We start from the raw sequence: 16764 nt of genomic DNA, 5'->3' as shown, positions 1-16764 counted from the left end.
GAAACCATCATAGGAAATTCCTGTTCCTAAGATGTCTCTATTATGAGAACTGTTAGATAATAAAATAGTGCTGGATTATGACTTGTTAAATGATGGTTACATGTAGACTAGAAATAAAGAAAACAGTGCCTTTTAGTTATAAATTACTATTTACTGAAAGTCTATAACTCTATGATATCCACAATTCTTCTATGCTTGAAATTTTGTGCAAATAATTGTGAAAGATAAGTTACTCAGTGAAAGCTATGCTGGTTACTGGAGGAAAAGATGAAAAGGGATTAATAGAGAAGGATGTTTTTGTTTTGTTTTTGAAATAAAAAAGAGTTTATTGAAAGTATTTGAAGAAAATTAAGGAGAGGTTAAAAAAGAGAGAGATGTGATGAGAAAAGAACTCTCATCCACTGCTAGTGGGAATGCTACCTGGTCAAACCTCTATGGAAATCAGTATTGAGGGTTCGAAATAAACAAAGAATAGATCTGAAAATCCCACTTTTGGGTATTTATCTCCAGGACTAAAAAACACTGATCCAAATGGTTATATGCACACCACTATTTATTGCATCACTCAGTACCATAACTAAGAGTTGGGATTGGCCTAGATGACCAACAACAGATTAGTGAATCATAAAGATGTGGTACATATATGCAATGGAATACTACATAGCTATAAGGAATGGAGCAATCAGGCAATTTTATGCAATATGAATGGAACTGGAAGAAAGTCAAAAGGAGAAGGATAAATACAGAATGATGTCACTTATATGTAGTTTAGAATACTGCATGAAGAAATGCGTTGGTCTAAATAGGAGTTGTCTCAAACACCATTTGCTTGCCGAAGGGGTCCTCAAACTTTTTAAACAGGGGGCCAGTTCACTGTCCCTCAGACCATTGGAGGGTCTGACTATAGTAAAAACAAAACTTATGAACGAATTCTTATGCACACTGCATATATCTTATTTTGCAATGAAGAAACAAAACAGATACAAATACAATATGTGGCCCATGGGCCATAGTTTGAGGACCACTGCCTGAATCTAGAGTATAGTGGAGAGATGGAAAAAATTGAGTGGCTCAGGAAAAAAAAAACAAATATGAAAAGTTTGGGGCCATGGGTCAAGTGGTCTCAGGTACATTGGTAATGTTAAAAGGGTCAGAACCAAATATCCAAACTAACATCAACAATTGAATCAAGAGACCCAAACTTTAACAATCAAATTAAAATGGGCCTGTTATACTGGCAGGCTGGGGGCAGGAGGTGGTGGTATGGGATGTATTCTGGGAACATTGGTAGAGGGTGGTTGGCGTTGGTGGTGGGATTGGCCTTCATTCATTATATGTCTGAAACCACTTGAAGGACTTTATAAATCACAATGGAATCAATAAACAAAATTTAAAAAGAGACAGAGAGAATACTTCTTCAAAAGTGGACACAACTTTGCACAAAGACATAAAAGTCTACATCTCAAGAGGGGAGAGTCAAAATGTGCTCAGGCCCTATGTGCCTAAGCAACACATGTGCTTGAATAAAAAAGGTCTTTTGAGTGTATGTGTTTGTACGGAGGGAATACATTGGTGGGAGTGGTGGTAATTGTATACCTACTTTGGTATGAAGCTAAACCCCTGAAATCTCAAATAATGTATAGCAATGGAAAATTGATAATTTAAAAGGAAATCAAAGCAAAATGCCTTATACAACATTATTATCCAAGAACTAGTTTAAATCCATTATATGCTGCTTTAATCTATACTTTTTGAGAAAATTCTAATTGTGAACAGTTTGGATAGAAGGCAATCTACCATACTCCATTTTACTCCAATAACTTGATAGCCCTATAAATTTCATGGAGGGAAATAGTAATTTAGAAAATGGAAATGAGATTTTTCAGTTCATTTTCTCAGACAATGGAAAAGTAAACTTAGAGAAGCATCAAAGAAAATGACTTTTATAAGTTTAAATAAAATAGAATGCCTGGAATGGTTTAAGTATATCACAATAAATATTTCTCCTGGTAACACAGAAACAAATACTGCAAACTTCATTATGTCTGAGTAAGAATTCAAGAGAATTTTTGAATTGATAAAGAACATTTAAAGAAGAGGATTAAAAGCTACTTAAGAAGTGGCAATGCATTATTCTCTGATTCTTCTGAGCATTCTCGTTATTCTGTTATCACATATATTTCTTATGGTTTGAATTTCTTTGGTGTGGTCTGATTTCTCAACTGAGTGCCTCTTGGGGAAATGACATAAGATACTTAACATCCTCATGTTCTTTATTCATTACTCTCCATTATGCTAATATTCACATTCCAAAGGCAATTATTTCCATTTATTTCTCTTCTTAGTCCATTAGCCTTCCCCATGCCATCTCATTAGTCAGATTCCAGAAATGATTTTTTTTTTGCCCATTCTAAATCTGGGGTTTAATGAATCTTTTTGGTTGCCATTTTCTTGTTTTCTGTGTTCAGTGTCTTTATTTTTCCTCAGTTTCTCAGCACGAGAATGTTATTTGATGTTATTTTCCAAAGTGCAAAAAACAAAAATCAAAATAAACCCCAGATCCAGAGATGGATCTTAATGGTAACTTGGTTTTGCATGCTCAATACCTGTGTTCAATCCCTGGCACTACAAAATAATTAAAAAGTAATATTAAAAAATATACAGTGAATGGATGACAAGGATTTAACATGAACCATAAATCCTGGCTTAAAACTGATCCACCTATTCTACTAAGCTCCAAAGGAGAATAATGGTCACTGACTCATCTCAGGTAGTCTGATCGGGCTGAAAACCCTAGGGTTTTCTCAGCAGATTCCTCTTTCTGCCTGAAGCCACATAAGCCCACCACCACACCCAACAACCTCAGATACAAATGGCCTACTTCCACAACTTATCCTTATGAAACTTGACAAGTCATCAAATTTGTTCCAGATCTATAGATCCTATGCTGTGTGGCTTTTGCAGCCATAGAACACCTCAGAATTTCATATTAGTGTCATCCTAGTAGGATCTCAGCAAACCTGTATACCTCCAAGCTCAGTGAGCCTAAAGTATAACACAGAAGTTTCAACTGGCACTACCAACAGCCCAACAAATCCTTAGACAATGACTTTAGTAATACCATTGAGAGATATAACAATTATTTGAAATTCTCCCTTATTTATCAAGTTTTGCAAATTCCATTTGCCTTTGTGTGGTAGCAATGTGAAATAAGTTTGTACCTGCAAGAAGGAAGATTCGGGTGGCAGGTGAGAAATTGGGAACACTGGTAGAGGTAAGGTCACACTGGTGATTGGATTGGTGTTTAACATTTAATGCCTGGAATATGTACTGTGAACAATTTGGTAAATCACGGTGCTGTAATAAACTTTTTAAAAATTAAGAGAACCAGAAAATTGACAAGGTTGTTTATAACTAAATAGAAGACTGGTGTGCATAATCAGTACAACTGACCAAGGTGGCTCCCGTTCCCTAGCTAGATTAAACTTTATACAGGTTTCTTCCTGATTATAGCCTTCCACCCCATCCCACACCTTCCGTTTCTTAGAACTCTTTAGAAAACTTGCATTGTGAAATGTTGATCTGTCTCTTTGAAATGTAAATCTTCTACAACCCAAGAAAGTCTTTCTCTAGCACCTGGGAACCATCCCTCTGAATGTAATCTTTAAGAAGGATAGCACCCCTGTCTTCCTGTCTCTGTGGGAGGGCAGGACTCTAACTTCAATAAGTACCAATTAACAAACACAGATGGTCTAACACATTGACCAACCCTCTGCTTAATGATTTCCGGTGCTTTTCCACTAGCTCACTACAATGCTTTAAACACCTCTGTTTTTTTAAATTGAGTTCGACTTCTCACCCTTACTATATTACTATTTTTGTTACATTAATGTCTTATTCAAATAAAAACCATCCATCATATTACATAGCCTTTAGGTATTCTGCATTATAAATTAACATGAATATATTATGTTCATCACCAAAAATTTAGATTCTATCCTACACAATACAATTAGTTTAGCAGGATTTATTCTCCTTACTCCTTCCTGGTGACAGCTATTTTGCTTTTGCCTACTTTAAATAAAATGTCATTGGTTTAATATTAATATATATTACAACAACATTTATGGAGTATGTTTATGCTTTTCCTTCACATTTCATATGTATATAAGACTCACCACATCTATTACCAAAATTCCAATACCATAACATAACTAAAATGATCACTGATGCTCATACCATGTAATCAGTTTTGTTCTTATACTCTAGGTCTATTTTTGCTTCATCTCTCTCAGGTAGTAGTGAAATCATAATGTGCTTGTCCTTCTTTGCTTTATTTTTTGTTTTTTTGTTTTTTTGTTTTTTTTTTTTGGTTTTTGGGCCACACCCGGTAACGCTCAGGGGTTACTCCTGACTATGTGCTCAGAAGTTGCTCCTGGCTTGGGGGACCATATGGGACACCGGGGGATCGAACCGCGGTCCGTCCAAGGCTAGCGCAGGCAAGGCAGGCACCTTACCTTTAGCGCCACCGCCCGCCCCCCCCTTTTTTTTTCTTTGCTTTATTTTTTAGCAAACAATCTAGGTAGATCCATTATGACAAGATGCCAACGAAGACACATAGACAGTCAACAGGTACATTGAGAAAAGATTCATCGTGTGTTCTTATTAGTAGTAAATACAACTTAAAATAATCATTGGCTATCACTAACACGCCAGTGATAATGGCTACTAACTCAAAGTCAGGAAACCGGATAGTGAGCAATACTAGAACAGATAGGGTGCTGGCCTTGCACAGAGATTACCCAAGATCATTTTCTGCACTGGAAACAGTCCATGGAACACTGGCAGAAGTTATCTTCAAACACAAACCCACTGAACTTACTAATATGCCTGCCAGGTTGGCAGGCAGGTTAGAGGATGGAGGTGGGAGGTAGGAAGTGGGAAGGACAGAGTATGGGAATACTTGTGGAGGTTAGTTGACACTACTGGTGGGATTGGTGTTGAAATAGTGTAAGTCTAAAATTCCATTTTCAATAATTTCGTAAATCATGGTCTGAAACTTAAAAAGTAAATAAATGAAATGAGCTTTCATTTTTTAAACAAAGGTTGCTCTGTTATTGTAATATTTTAAATAGAATTGATAGTTTAAAAAAGAAAACTAATTTGCATCCTTCCCAGACAATAATAATTTGCAACTTATCATTTTGCTTACAAGTTAATATCTCATTTTACACAGACCGAGATGATACATTTCATCATGTGTTTTGAAGTAACTTAATTAACACTCTTAAGGATTCAGAAATAGCTTGTCAAACATTGGTCATGCAATTCCAGTGAATTTATTTATTTTAAGGATGTTCTTCTAAAAGTTGGAAGGCTGTGTCATTATTTCCTCTGGAAGTTTTCTCATACCACATATTTAAACACTTAGTTGTTTGCTATTAATCAATTGTTAGAAGTCATTAATTTGAAATTCCACATTTTGCTCATATTTTATCATTGTTGAAACTGGAATGCCTATTACAACTTCTGGAATATGAAAAATTTTGTCATAGCTTACTGATTATGTTTCTTACAAAATCTACTAAGTTTAATTCAGTGAAACAAGAGAAGAGATGCTGAAAACCCATGAAGTTTGCTTTCAAGGGGGGGGTAGAAAGGATTCCTTTTTGTTTGTTTTTTCGGGCCACACTCATTTGATGCTCAGTGGTTACTCCTGGCTAAGTGCTCAGAAATTGCCCCTGGCTTAGGGGACGCCATATGGGACGCCGGGGGATCAAACCATGGTCCTTCCTTGGCTAGCGCTTGCAAGGCAGACACCTTACCTCTAGCTCCACCTCACCGGCCCCGTAAGAAAGCTTTCTATTTATCAAAATTAACTTTCACAATAAAATTGTTACTTCACAACCCAGAATAATTCAACTTTTATAGTTAGATGCTTCGCTTTTCTATTGTGTATACTTCTAAGTTTCAAAATTACATTGTTTGTAGTTTCTTGATTATATCTTACATATTTTGTATTTAAATATATTTTAATTTGTTTCCTTAATTGGGTTTTCCATTAAAATTCATTTAGGTCATTCTATAGAATAATTATCACAGTTATTTTACTGGGTATTTAAAAATCAAAATAAAACTAAAACATTTGGAATATGCTTATAGAGCAACTATGTTCTTAACATATATTTAATCATTTTTCAAAGATAGTTATCTGTCTGATTGAATATGCAGAATAACCCTCTAGGTGGCAAGTAGGCCCACCTAAAATTAGCCAATCACAGACCATCATATTCAGAACCTATAGGTTCAACACCTGAGCCCAGAGTTCTATTCTCTGAAACTTTCTAAGTCTTCCCACAATTTTACTTTATAGCTTCTGTGTCTTCTCAAGCTTCATTTTACTCTCTTTGATTTAAATTATTTTTTACCTTCTCCCAGCACCTTTTCCCAAATCACCATGGCTGGTATAGTGCTGCTATAAGTACCGTGTTTTCAATTTTTAATAAGAAGGAAATTGGATATCTGACAGTGGGTGTGGTATTGGAATGATGTATCCTTGAAATGTATGGATAATATAACTGTAAATCACAGTACATAAATTAAAATGATTTACAAATAAGGATAATCAAACGAACTGAAGATAATTATATGCCAGTTGAAAACATATAATTCAAGAGAATGTGTGTGTTTATGTATGCGTATTTGTATATTTTGTAGCATCTAAGTTACCTAATGATAGTCAATACCAAACCATGTGAATATATACACTGTATGTTTGATGATCACATACTAACAATGAATCAATTTTAATGAAAATAATAGACATTCTGAGAGAAAAATACTTTCACATAGTTTGGGGCAGTTACTTTCCTCACCTAATAGAAAAGTAAGCCCAAATACAATGATTGAAGTGTTTGCAGAAACAGAAAGTACATTGAGCTATTTATCGTGTATAGCTTTTTTAAGATTAGAAATGGAAGGTTGGGGTGACAATAGTTGGGTGGTTGTTTTGTACATGGGTAACCTCAGTCTGATCTCCAAAACCACATATAAGTATCCCCAAGAGTGATCACTGAGCACGGAGCCAAGAGTAACTTCTGAGCATAGCCAGGTGCGGTTCAAGAAACAAACAACAAAAAAAAAAAATAAAAGATCAGAGATGCAGTTACTGTTCAAAGTAAGCAAGTGAACAGGCCTCACACTGAGATGAAAGAAGAATTCAGTGCTGCCTCTTTTATAGCCTTGTTAAATGAGGGAAACCACAAACAAACCTTGCTGATGAGGAAATTATGGCAATTACCCAAATTGTCAAGGGAGAGGTATGACAATATGTAAAAGTTTCATGGCTTGACTTTAATATCAGAAATTAATATTCATGATAAACATCAGCATCAAGGATGTAGAGCAACAGCACACTAGATTTAAAGGTCTTAAACTCTAATTTTAGAATAGTCATTAAGTACTGTTTAGACAAACAAAAATGTTATTTTCTCCAGGGGAGCTATTAGGGTAAAGCGAGAGCTGTCATATTCACCTAATTAATGAAAACAACATTCACAGATCAGAAAAGTTTGATATTTTCAAATATTTGCTTTGCAAACTGAAGTCTTTGAAGAGACATTCAGAGCAGCAATTTCATTAAAAGTACAATTATTTGGAAATTCCAATTTAGGAACTAAAACATTTCTATTTGTCAGCACAAGATAGCTACATGGGATTTCTGCATTATATCAACAAAGCTGACATACAGGTGGCTGTTTTGCACACTCTTGCCTTCCTTAATTATGAACTTTACAGAAGGTCAAGTAATCTGCAGTGCTCCTTCATTTGAAGATCACAGCAGTGGAATCTGCAAGGTACCTTCCTATGGCTTTACTACCTAAGTATTCAATTTGTCAAATTAAATGTAGAAAAGAGGCAAACTATCTTTTTGAAAACATGAACTATGGAGTCAATCACCTTTTGGAAGGAGAATGCCTTTCATATTCAGTTATCTAATATTTTTGAATTATAAATATATTTTGTATGAATTTCATTTTAATACATCACCACTAAGTACTATGTCAGGTGCTAGGTATCCTCTTCCAAGGTACTCTTTACTCTTTATACACTTGCAATTGTACATGATGGGGTCTAATTTTGGAGGGGATTTTCACCTCCTGGTTTTAGAGGGGATCTAATTCACTTCAAAGGATCACTAGGACATAATTAAATTCTCAAACTTAATGTGGATAAGATTAAGGTAGATATATACAGAACCATATATACCTGTTTATATAATACTCTAACTTGTATTGTTTAACTCTAGTTACATATCAGATCATAATTTGAAACACTGAGCAAAATTTTTCATTTTATGTTGGTCAGTATTAACAGAAAATATCTTAGAAATTCCCTCTGCATGTGTGTTACTGATCTTTTGTAAGTTTAAAAAATGTCATGGAGTTTGAAGATGTTGTCATAAAATTAAATAAGATAATTGATTATTCATGCTATGATTTGATGAAATAATATAGCTTATTTTTGAGGACATCATTTGTGAAGTAAAATAAGTAAAATTAATCTCTGAGTTTTATCAAATATATCAAATATATATCAAATATATCTTGAAAATATGATAGCTATACAGGCATTGTATTTAATTTGATAAAATTGTATAGATTGCTTTGACTGTTCTGACTTAAAAGTATACAACCTTAGATTAAGCTTTAACATAAGAAAGCAAGATTAGAGAGATAGTACAAAAAATAAGGCAGCCAACCCTGTTTCAATCTGTGGTACTGCCTGATCCCCAAACATTACTGGGTCCCCTAAATACTATAGTGACCCCCCACAACACCATTGGGTTGACTCCAATAATCCTCAGTACTGCAGGGACATAGCAGCTCAGCATCCATGGCCTTTACAAGGAACTACGGACCTTACTGGCCCAAAAACTATTGACTGGAATCCTATGGACATCTTGAGCATGATATAGGGGCACATCCATGTCGAACAATAAATGGAAGAAGAGGAAGATTTCTGAAATGGCACTGGATTTTGAAACTAATATTTCAGATTACACGTTGTTACTGAGTTCTAACACTTACTTGGGCAACATCTAGGTCATATGGGACCGAAAGATATGTTAAGTGAAGTCAGTCAGAAGAAGGATACATACTGTATATTCTTACTTACCTGTGTCACAAACATTAACAAAATGCATAAGAGGTGGGAAGATCTTAGTAACTAGATTATCAAAATGAAAAGATCAAAAAAGGAGAGCAATGGAAAGGCAAGGTGGATGAGAAGCAATAGGGGCCTTGGACATATGAGTGGAGTAGAGGTGCAGTACATGTGTCAACTAAGTCACAGAGTCCACACTACTATATACATGGGTCGAAAACGACAATCTTTAAATTAAAAAGTATGTTTAAGTTGAGTGTAACTGACGTTAGTAGTAGAATAGTTGTATGCCTGAAACTTTCCTGTGTAAATCATGATGCTAAGTGAAAAACAAATTAAAAAACCAAACTTGAGGGGCCGGGCGGTGGCGCTAAAGGTAAGGTGCCTGCCTTGCCTGCGCTAGCCTTGGACGGACCGCGGTTCGATCCCCCGGTGTCCCATATGGTCCCCAAGCCAGGAGCAACTTCTGAGCACATAGCCAGGAGTAACCCCTGAGCGTTACCGGGTGTGGCCCAAAAACCAAAAAAAAAAAAAAAAAAACCCAAACTTGAGTTTTTCCTTTGCTTTAGGAACATGGAGTATCCTTGTAAATGGGATCTACATGATAGAATTTAGAGCAGAGACCTTGGCAATTCTGAAGCTCTCCTGTAAGTGCAACTATGCATATCATAAACCTATTTACATGAGACAATAAAATACAATGATTAAACCACTTTTTCATAATAGTAATTGAGTAATCTAACCTGGATAGAAAAATAGTGTAAGTTAGCTAATTGCCTTTCATGCAGCTGACCTCTATTCAGTCCTCAGATTGCATATGGTTTCCAGACTCCACAAGGAGTGATTGTATGGCAGATTAAAATAAGTTCAATGCTTATTCAATTATCTTTTAAGTTTTTGCTTTATAACCTCAGATTTTAGAATATGAAGCAGTTACTGCCTGAAAGCTAGAAATGTCTCTATAAAAATCTGCATAAATCTTGGCCAGAGCAAACTGATGAGAAAAGTCATATTGATTCTAAAACTAAGATTTAGGGAAATGAATGTAGGAAGATTTGATGCATTCTAATCATTGTAACTTAGTTGTGTACTTATTTCCAGTGCAATGAGAAATTTTCTGGGAACCAGCATTATACTTATTTGAATGAGAAAGGTCTTTTGCCAGACAGTTCTTCAGGAATGTCGATGAGGTAATTATGTAATTGGCTGTGAGTGTGATTTGAATCTTCTCAGGAGTAGTTATTGAGGATAGAATGCTTGAGAATGTATTGGGGCTAGTTTTGTAGGAACCAAGAATACTAATATTTTTTAATCCTTTCAAAGATTTTTAATTGCTTTATTTAATCACCGTGGTTATAAAATTGTTCATCATTGGGTTTCAGTCATACAATGTACAACATCCTTCACCAGTGAACCCTTCCCATCACCGATTCCTCCCCACCCCATGCCCCTTACCCCTGACTTGCTCTAGGGCAGGTAATTTGCTTCTCTCCCTTTCAGTCTCTCTCTTTCCTTTTGACACTGTGGTTTGCACTATTGTTATGATGAGATGCCTTGCTTGTTAGTTTCTCTACTTTCACCACTAAGTTGTTGCTCAGAATGATCAATTCCAACTATCATTGTCCTAGCAGACCCTTCTCTACTTTAACTACACTTACTGCTCTTTGTGGTGAGCTTTCTACCCTGGGATGGACCTACTGACCTTTTTCTCTATTCTCTGAGTATCATTATCAAACTATCTCTTGTTGTTCTTATATCCCACAAATGAGTGAGATTATTCTATGTCTATTACTTTTACTCTGGATCATTATACTCAGCATAATAGTCTCCATGTCCATCCATCTATAAGCAAATTTCATTAACTCATTTTTCCTAATGTCTGAATAGATTCCATGTATTACAGTTTCTGTAGCTACTCATATGTTGTTGGACACCTAGGTTTTTTCCAGATTCTGGCTATTGTAAATAGTGCTGTGCTGAACCTTCCAACCTTTAAAGAAAATTTCAAACATTTAAAGAAAATCTACTGCTAATCCTTTTCAAGCTCTTCCAGGAAAGTGAAGAAACAGAAACACTCCCTAAATATTTTCTATGAAGCCACATCACTGTGATATCAAAAGCAGACAAGGACACCACAAAAAAGAGATAATTATAGGCCCATATCCTTGATGAACATGGATGCAGAGATCCTCAACAAAATACTATCAAACAGAATCCAAAAACTCATGAAGAAGCTTATACACCATGGCCAAGTAGGGTTTATTCCAGGGATGCAAGAACGATTAAACATGCAAGTCAATCAATATTATACACCATAATAATAAAAGGAAAAATAATAAACCACATGATCATATCAGGAGGCGCTGAGAAAGCATTTATCAAGTCTAAGCACCCATTTATTATAAAAAAAACTTAAGAAGGAAAATGAAGAAAGTTTATTCAATATTGTCAAAACCATTTATCACAAATCCATTGCAAACATCATACTCAATGGGGCAAAAAACAAATGCCTTTTTACGAAGATCTAGAATAGGAAAGGTTGCTCCATCTCACCATTTCTATTCAGTATAGTACTAGAAGTCCTTGTCATAGCAATTAGGCAAGAAAAGTTATCATGGACATCCACGTGGGAAAGGAAGAATTTACATTCTCATTGTTTCCAGAAGACATGATACTATTACCTAGAAAATCCTAAAGACTCCACAAAAATTTCCTAGAAAAAATAGACTTGTATACTAAAGTGGCAGATTACAAATTTAATATGCAAAAGTCCTTGGCTTTTCTATACACAAATAATGAAAGAAAAAGACATTTAAAAAACAATCACATTCTCAATTGTACCTCAGAAAATCAAGTACCTTGGAATCAACTTTACTAAAGAGGTGAAAGAGTTACATAAGGAAACTACAAAACTCTGCTTCAAGAAATAAGAGGACACAGAAAATAGAGACATGTCCTGCTCACAGATTGAGAGGATTAGCATCATTAACAGGTCAATACTTCCTTTCAAAGATTTTAAAGGAAGAAAGCAAAACAAAAATATAAAGTTGTTCTGGAATATATATTATTGATTCAACAAATACTGATATTTTTTTACCAAGAATAAAACACAATCAGGATATTTAATTATTTTAGTATATATGGATATATATGGATACCTACCTACCTATCTATCTATCTATCTATCTATCTATCTATCTATCTATCTATCTATCTATCTAGATAATCCATGGCTTCATTATCTCCTCTCTCCTCTCCTTCACTGTAGCGCATGCTTTGGGTGTCCCACTTTTACTTTCTCATTGGCTAAAGTACCCATCCTCAGGTGCCATGAGCATTGATTGGTCAATCCTCACTGGAGGGTTTCTTTAGCATAAAAAGAGGTATCTGAGGCATCTATAGGAAAGAAGTCAAGTCTCTAGACTGATGATTTCAGTCAACATAAATTCTGTGGTGCAATTTAAGGCCTATAGCAACATATAGGATAAAGATGAGGCCAGACTTTCGCAAACATATATTTTCTGGCTTTTTCCTTTGTACATTGACTGAAGCATCATGCCTGCAATATAGCATCATCCTTGCCATGGGGCTTCATTTTAGGACAAAGAACTAAAGATCCTCAGTAACAGACCTCCTACATTATTATCAAATCGAGAGTCCATTCCTACTTAAAAAACACATATCTGTACTATACTAGGGATTATATACTTATATGAACAATCTAGTCTTAAGAGATTTACATCCAAATGAAGTAACCTCTGGAGCTTCTGCAAATGGCAGGTAGGTCATGTTTTTTTGTTTTATATATATCTATAAGACCCCAATAAATGGAACTTCATCTTAGGAAATAAGGATGAGAACGGTAAGTGAGGGATAATAGGGAACCTATATAGAAGAAACTTAAGTCTCAAAGAAGGAGGTAGACATCTTATCAGCACTAATATGTCTTTAGTCTGGGCTTTGTTTTAATCAAAAAAATCTCATTTTAAACAATCCTTCTTATACTTTTTCTAACATCTGACTTTATTTAGCTCAAGCAAATTTTACATGGCCCCAGTTATATAGCTATAATCAATCTGTATAAAAAGCACTTATTTGCTGATAAATGATAAAAACTTATTTTCAAGTAACATATGAGGCTAGCAACCCATAGTTTAAGAAAATAGAATTTCAATGGAAATAAGTCCTGAGACATGATCAATGCAACTGGGAACTAAGGGTTAGGGTGGCAAGGGATGAAAAATGATAGGACAGTGGTGGAAAGATCTTAAAATACTGGTTGAGGCAGTTGGGTGGCAACATATAAGTATAAAACAATGATTTTAATACTATTATAAAACTATATTGTAGGGGTTCTTTTTGTGTTTGTTTTAGTTCTGGGTGAAGCTTTCAAAACTGTTTTGATGGAGGAATAATGATGATGGCATGGCTTAATTTAAATGTTTTCTAGTATGATGGCTTCAAGATCTGGCCATTTTATTTCTCAAGAACTTAATAATTTTTGGTAGGAACATTAAACTTCATACTAAAAAGCATTAAGACATACTTCTTGTATCCTTTTTCGTATTTATAATATGCCTTTCTCAATGTAAGTGATCAACATACTCTATAAAAATAGACTGCCTTAAAGTATTTTTTGTTTGTGTTTTGGCATCACCTCTAGTGGTGCTCAGGAATAACTACTGGCAATGTTTGGGGTATCAAATGTAGTGCTGGTGATTTGAACCAGAATCAGCCATTCTTATATCATCTTAATCCCTGTACTATATCTCGAATTCAACCTTTTCCTTTTTTAATGACAATACCAGTTTCTACCACTGGCTAGATTACTTACTAGACTTTTTTTTTTTTTAATTTAAGAAATCTACAGATACAAAGCAAATGCATCCCAAAACCTATCTTTGGAAACTGAAATGTACTCTATTCATTTATATATTGACTATGGATCTTTCTTACTACAAAAGTGTATTTGATCAGCTATAATAGACTATAGAGTCTGAATCGTTGTTACCAGGTAATCCCAGACATAAAAGCATTGCCAACCTCTATTCTACACTATTAGATTTTGATTTTTGAACTTAAATAACATGCTTGTACACATCAGACTTTTCTGACATAGGAACCTTTCTCCATCACACTTTCTTATAATGACAAGCTTACCCAAAGTACTACTCAAGTTATGACCTGTAGAAAAATAGCGCCAGATGTAGACTTACAGCCCTTAGGATGGGCTTGAATGGTGGATGGAGGCCTTTGTTCTTAGGCCCCAGCCACGTGGTTCAATCCCTAAATCCAAGGTGGAGTCACATCTCCCCCTTCTCTTAAATATATAAATGAGGTTTTGTAATTCTGACCCCGCCTTTAGCCAAAGGTGGGTAATATTTCCAAAGCAACAACATAATAAATTAACATACCAGACCTTTTCAAATACATAACATTTCTGCAAAATATACAATACACCTGTAACTTAAAATTCTTTTAATGCTTTTTACCAAGAACTATCCTGGAACTTTCATGTTCCTATACTTTTAATACTATATAAACTATTTCTTGGGGAACTTTTGTTCCTATTAACCTTCCCTAAACACAAGTGCTACAGCATAAATGCATAACATACATTTTAAAAACAGGCTCAATACATTAAAATACACACAGTAAAACATTATACCAATGGAAACATTAACAATGGAAAACAATAAAGCACAATAAATCATGTAGAAAAATAGTGCTAGATGTAGACTCACAGCCCTTAAGATGGGCTTGGATGGTGGATGGAGGCCTTTGTTCTTAGGCCCTGGCCACGTGCTTAAATCCCCCATTAACTGGCGGGTCTGGGTCCAGGAAAGCGATGGGTATTGAACTCACTCACAGGCAGGCTTCCAGAGACATAACATCTTTATTGCCCTGGCCAACAGATCTGGCTGCTAACCATTTACCCATGCCATTCTTAGCTAGCCCTGCATCTTACTTCTTTCATCCATGTCATCTCCAACCTCCATCCTGGCAAAAGTCCAAAACGACCTTTTCCCTCGGTCCAAAGGCCTTATATAACCTTCCCAAGACCACTCCCAGGAGTGGGAGAGGTCTTGCAGGTAAGGTTACACATAATATCTGGTTCCCAAGACCCATCCCAGGAATGGGCGGGTCTCAGGTAGATGCAACTAAATCCAGGGTGGAGTCACAATGACCCTTGATGCAATTTCTAAAAATAATGAATCCTTATTTTTCTCATATCACTGAAGATTATTGTTCATATTTTTAGTTGGAAACAACACAGAAAATTAAACCTGAAAAAAATCTTGGATCGTATTAATTTCATATTTAACATTTTTCTCATCTGCCCCATTTATTTCATCTTTACTTACTGAACAATCATTAGCAGTTAACTATCCTTGGAAATCTTACTTTACAAATGAGTGACAAAACAAAAACAAAAACAAAACCCTCAAATTCAAGCCGGCACGGTGGCACTAGAGGTAAGGTGTCTGCCTTGCCAGAGCTAGCCTAGGATGGACCACGGTTTGATCCCCCAGCGTCCCATATGGTCCCCCAAGCCAGGAGTGACTTCTGAGTGCATAGCCAGGAGTAATCCCTGAGTGTCACCGGGTGTAGCCCAAAAACTCCCCCCCCCAAAAATGAATGAATAAAATTTCTTATCACAGTACAATAAAACTCCACATTTTTGTTGCATTGTATAGACAAATATGTTCATAACTAATTATTAAAATTAAAATATATGATAACTGCAATTTAATTTATATCACAAATTTTAACATTTATAACACATGTAGAAACTTCATGTTATTGATATCTAGATATATCACATTATAATATCAAGGCACTTATATTTTTGGTTACAAAATAAAACTAAACAAAAATTACTGCATTGTTTAAGACATATTTTATTTCTTGAATGATAAACATATGCCTGTGCATGGAAGTGCATGTGCACATGCACACACACAAAACAGATAATTTTGTATATGATTCAAATATTTCCTGCTTTGAAACACCATTATTTGGGTGTTTTGTTTCATAAAGGAATGCACCAAGAAGGATAGCATTCTGGCTAATTATATCTTAGTTGAAAAGAGGTTAAAATCTGTTAACCTCACAATATAATGAAATACATGGGTGGTGACAAGCTTCTCTCCTAAACACAATCAGAAATCAACTAATTACCCAGAGGGAATCATACCAATGTATTGCCTAATATACTGGATTGAATGTTCTACACTTTTTTACATTAGGCTGTGCTGAGTTGCTGAAACAGTAAGGGAGTTACAGTTATGGCAACAACTATTCTTTAAGAACAAACTGGGGAGAAGGGAAGAGACAGGATTTTTTCCTTAGGCAGGAAGATGGGAGGTGGGGTGGCTACTAATGTGTGTGTGTGTTTTTTTTTTTTTGAAAAATAGCATCTGAAACCTGAACTACCAGAAGGCCTGAAAGCCTTGGATACAAAGGAGCCATCTCTGGAGCTGGGAAAGCCAGTGAGATGTAGAATTCCAGGCCTAGTGCCAGAGGCTTCCTGAGAATAGAAGAAACTGAACCCTGAGAAGAAAAATTCCTGAAAGGAAGGTCAAGTGAAAGATATTA

The sequence above is a fragment of the Suncus etruscus genome, chromosome X (assembly GCF_024139225.1).
Source record: "Suncus etruscus isolate mSunEtr1 chromosome X, mSunEtr1.pri.cur, whole genome shotgun sequence".
In the NCBI taxonomy this organism is placed as follows: domain Eukaryota; kingdom Metazoa; phylum Chordata; class Mammalia; order Eulipotyphla; family Soricidae; genus Suncus; species Suncus etruscus.
Note: the sequence above shows the minus strand (reverse complement) of the source record.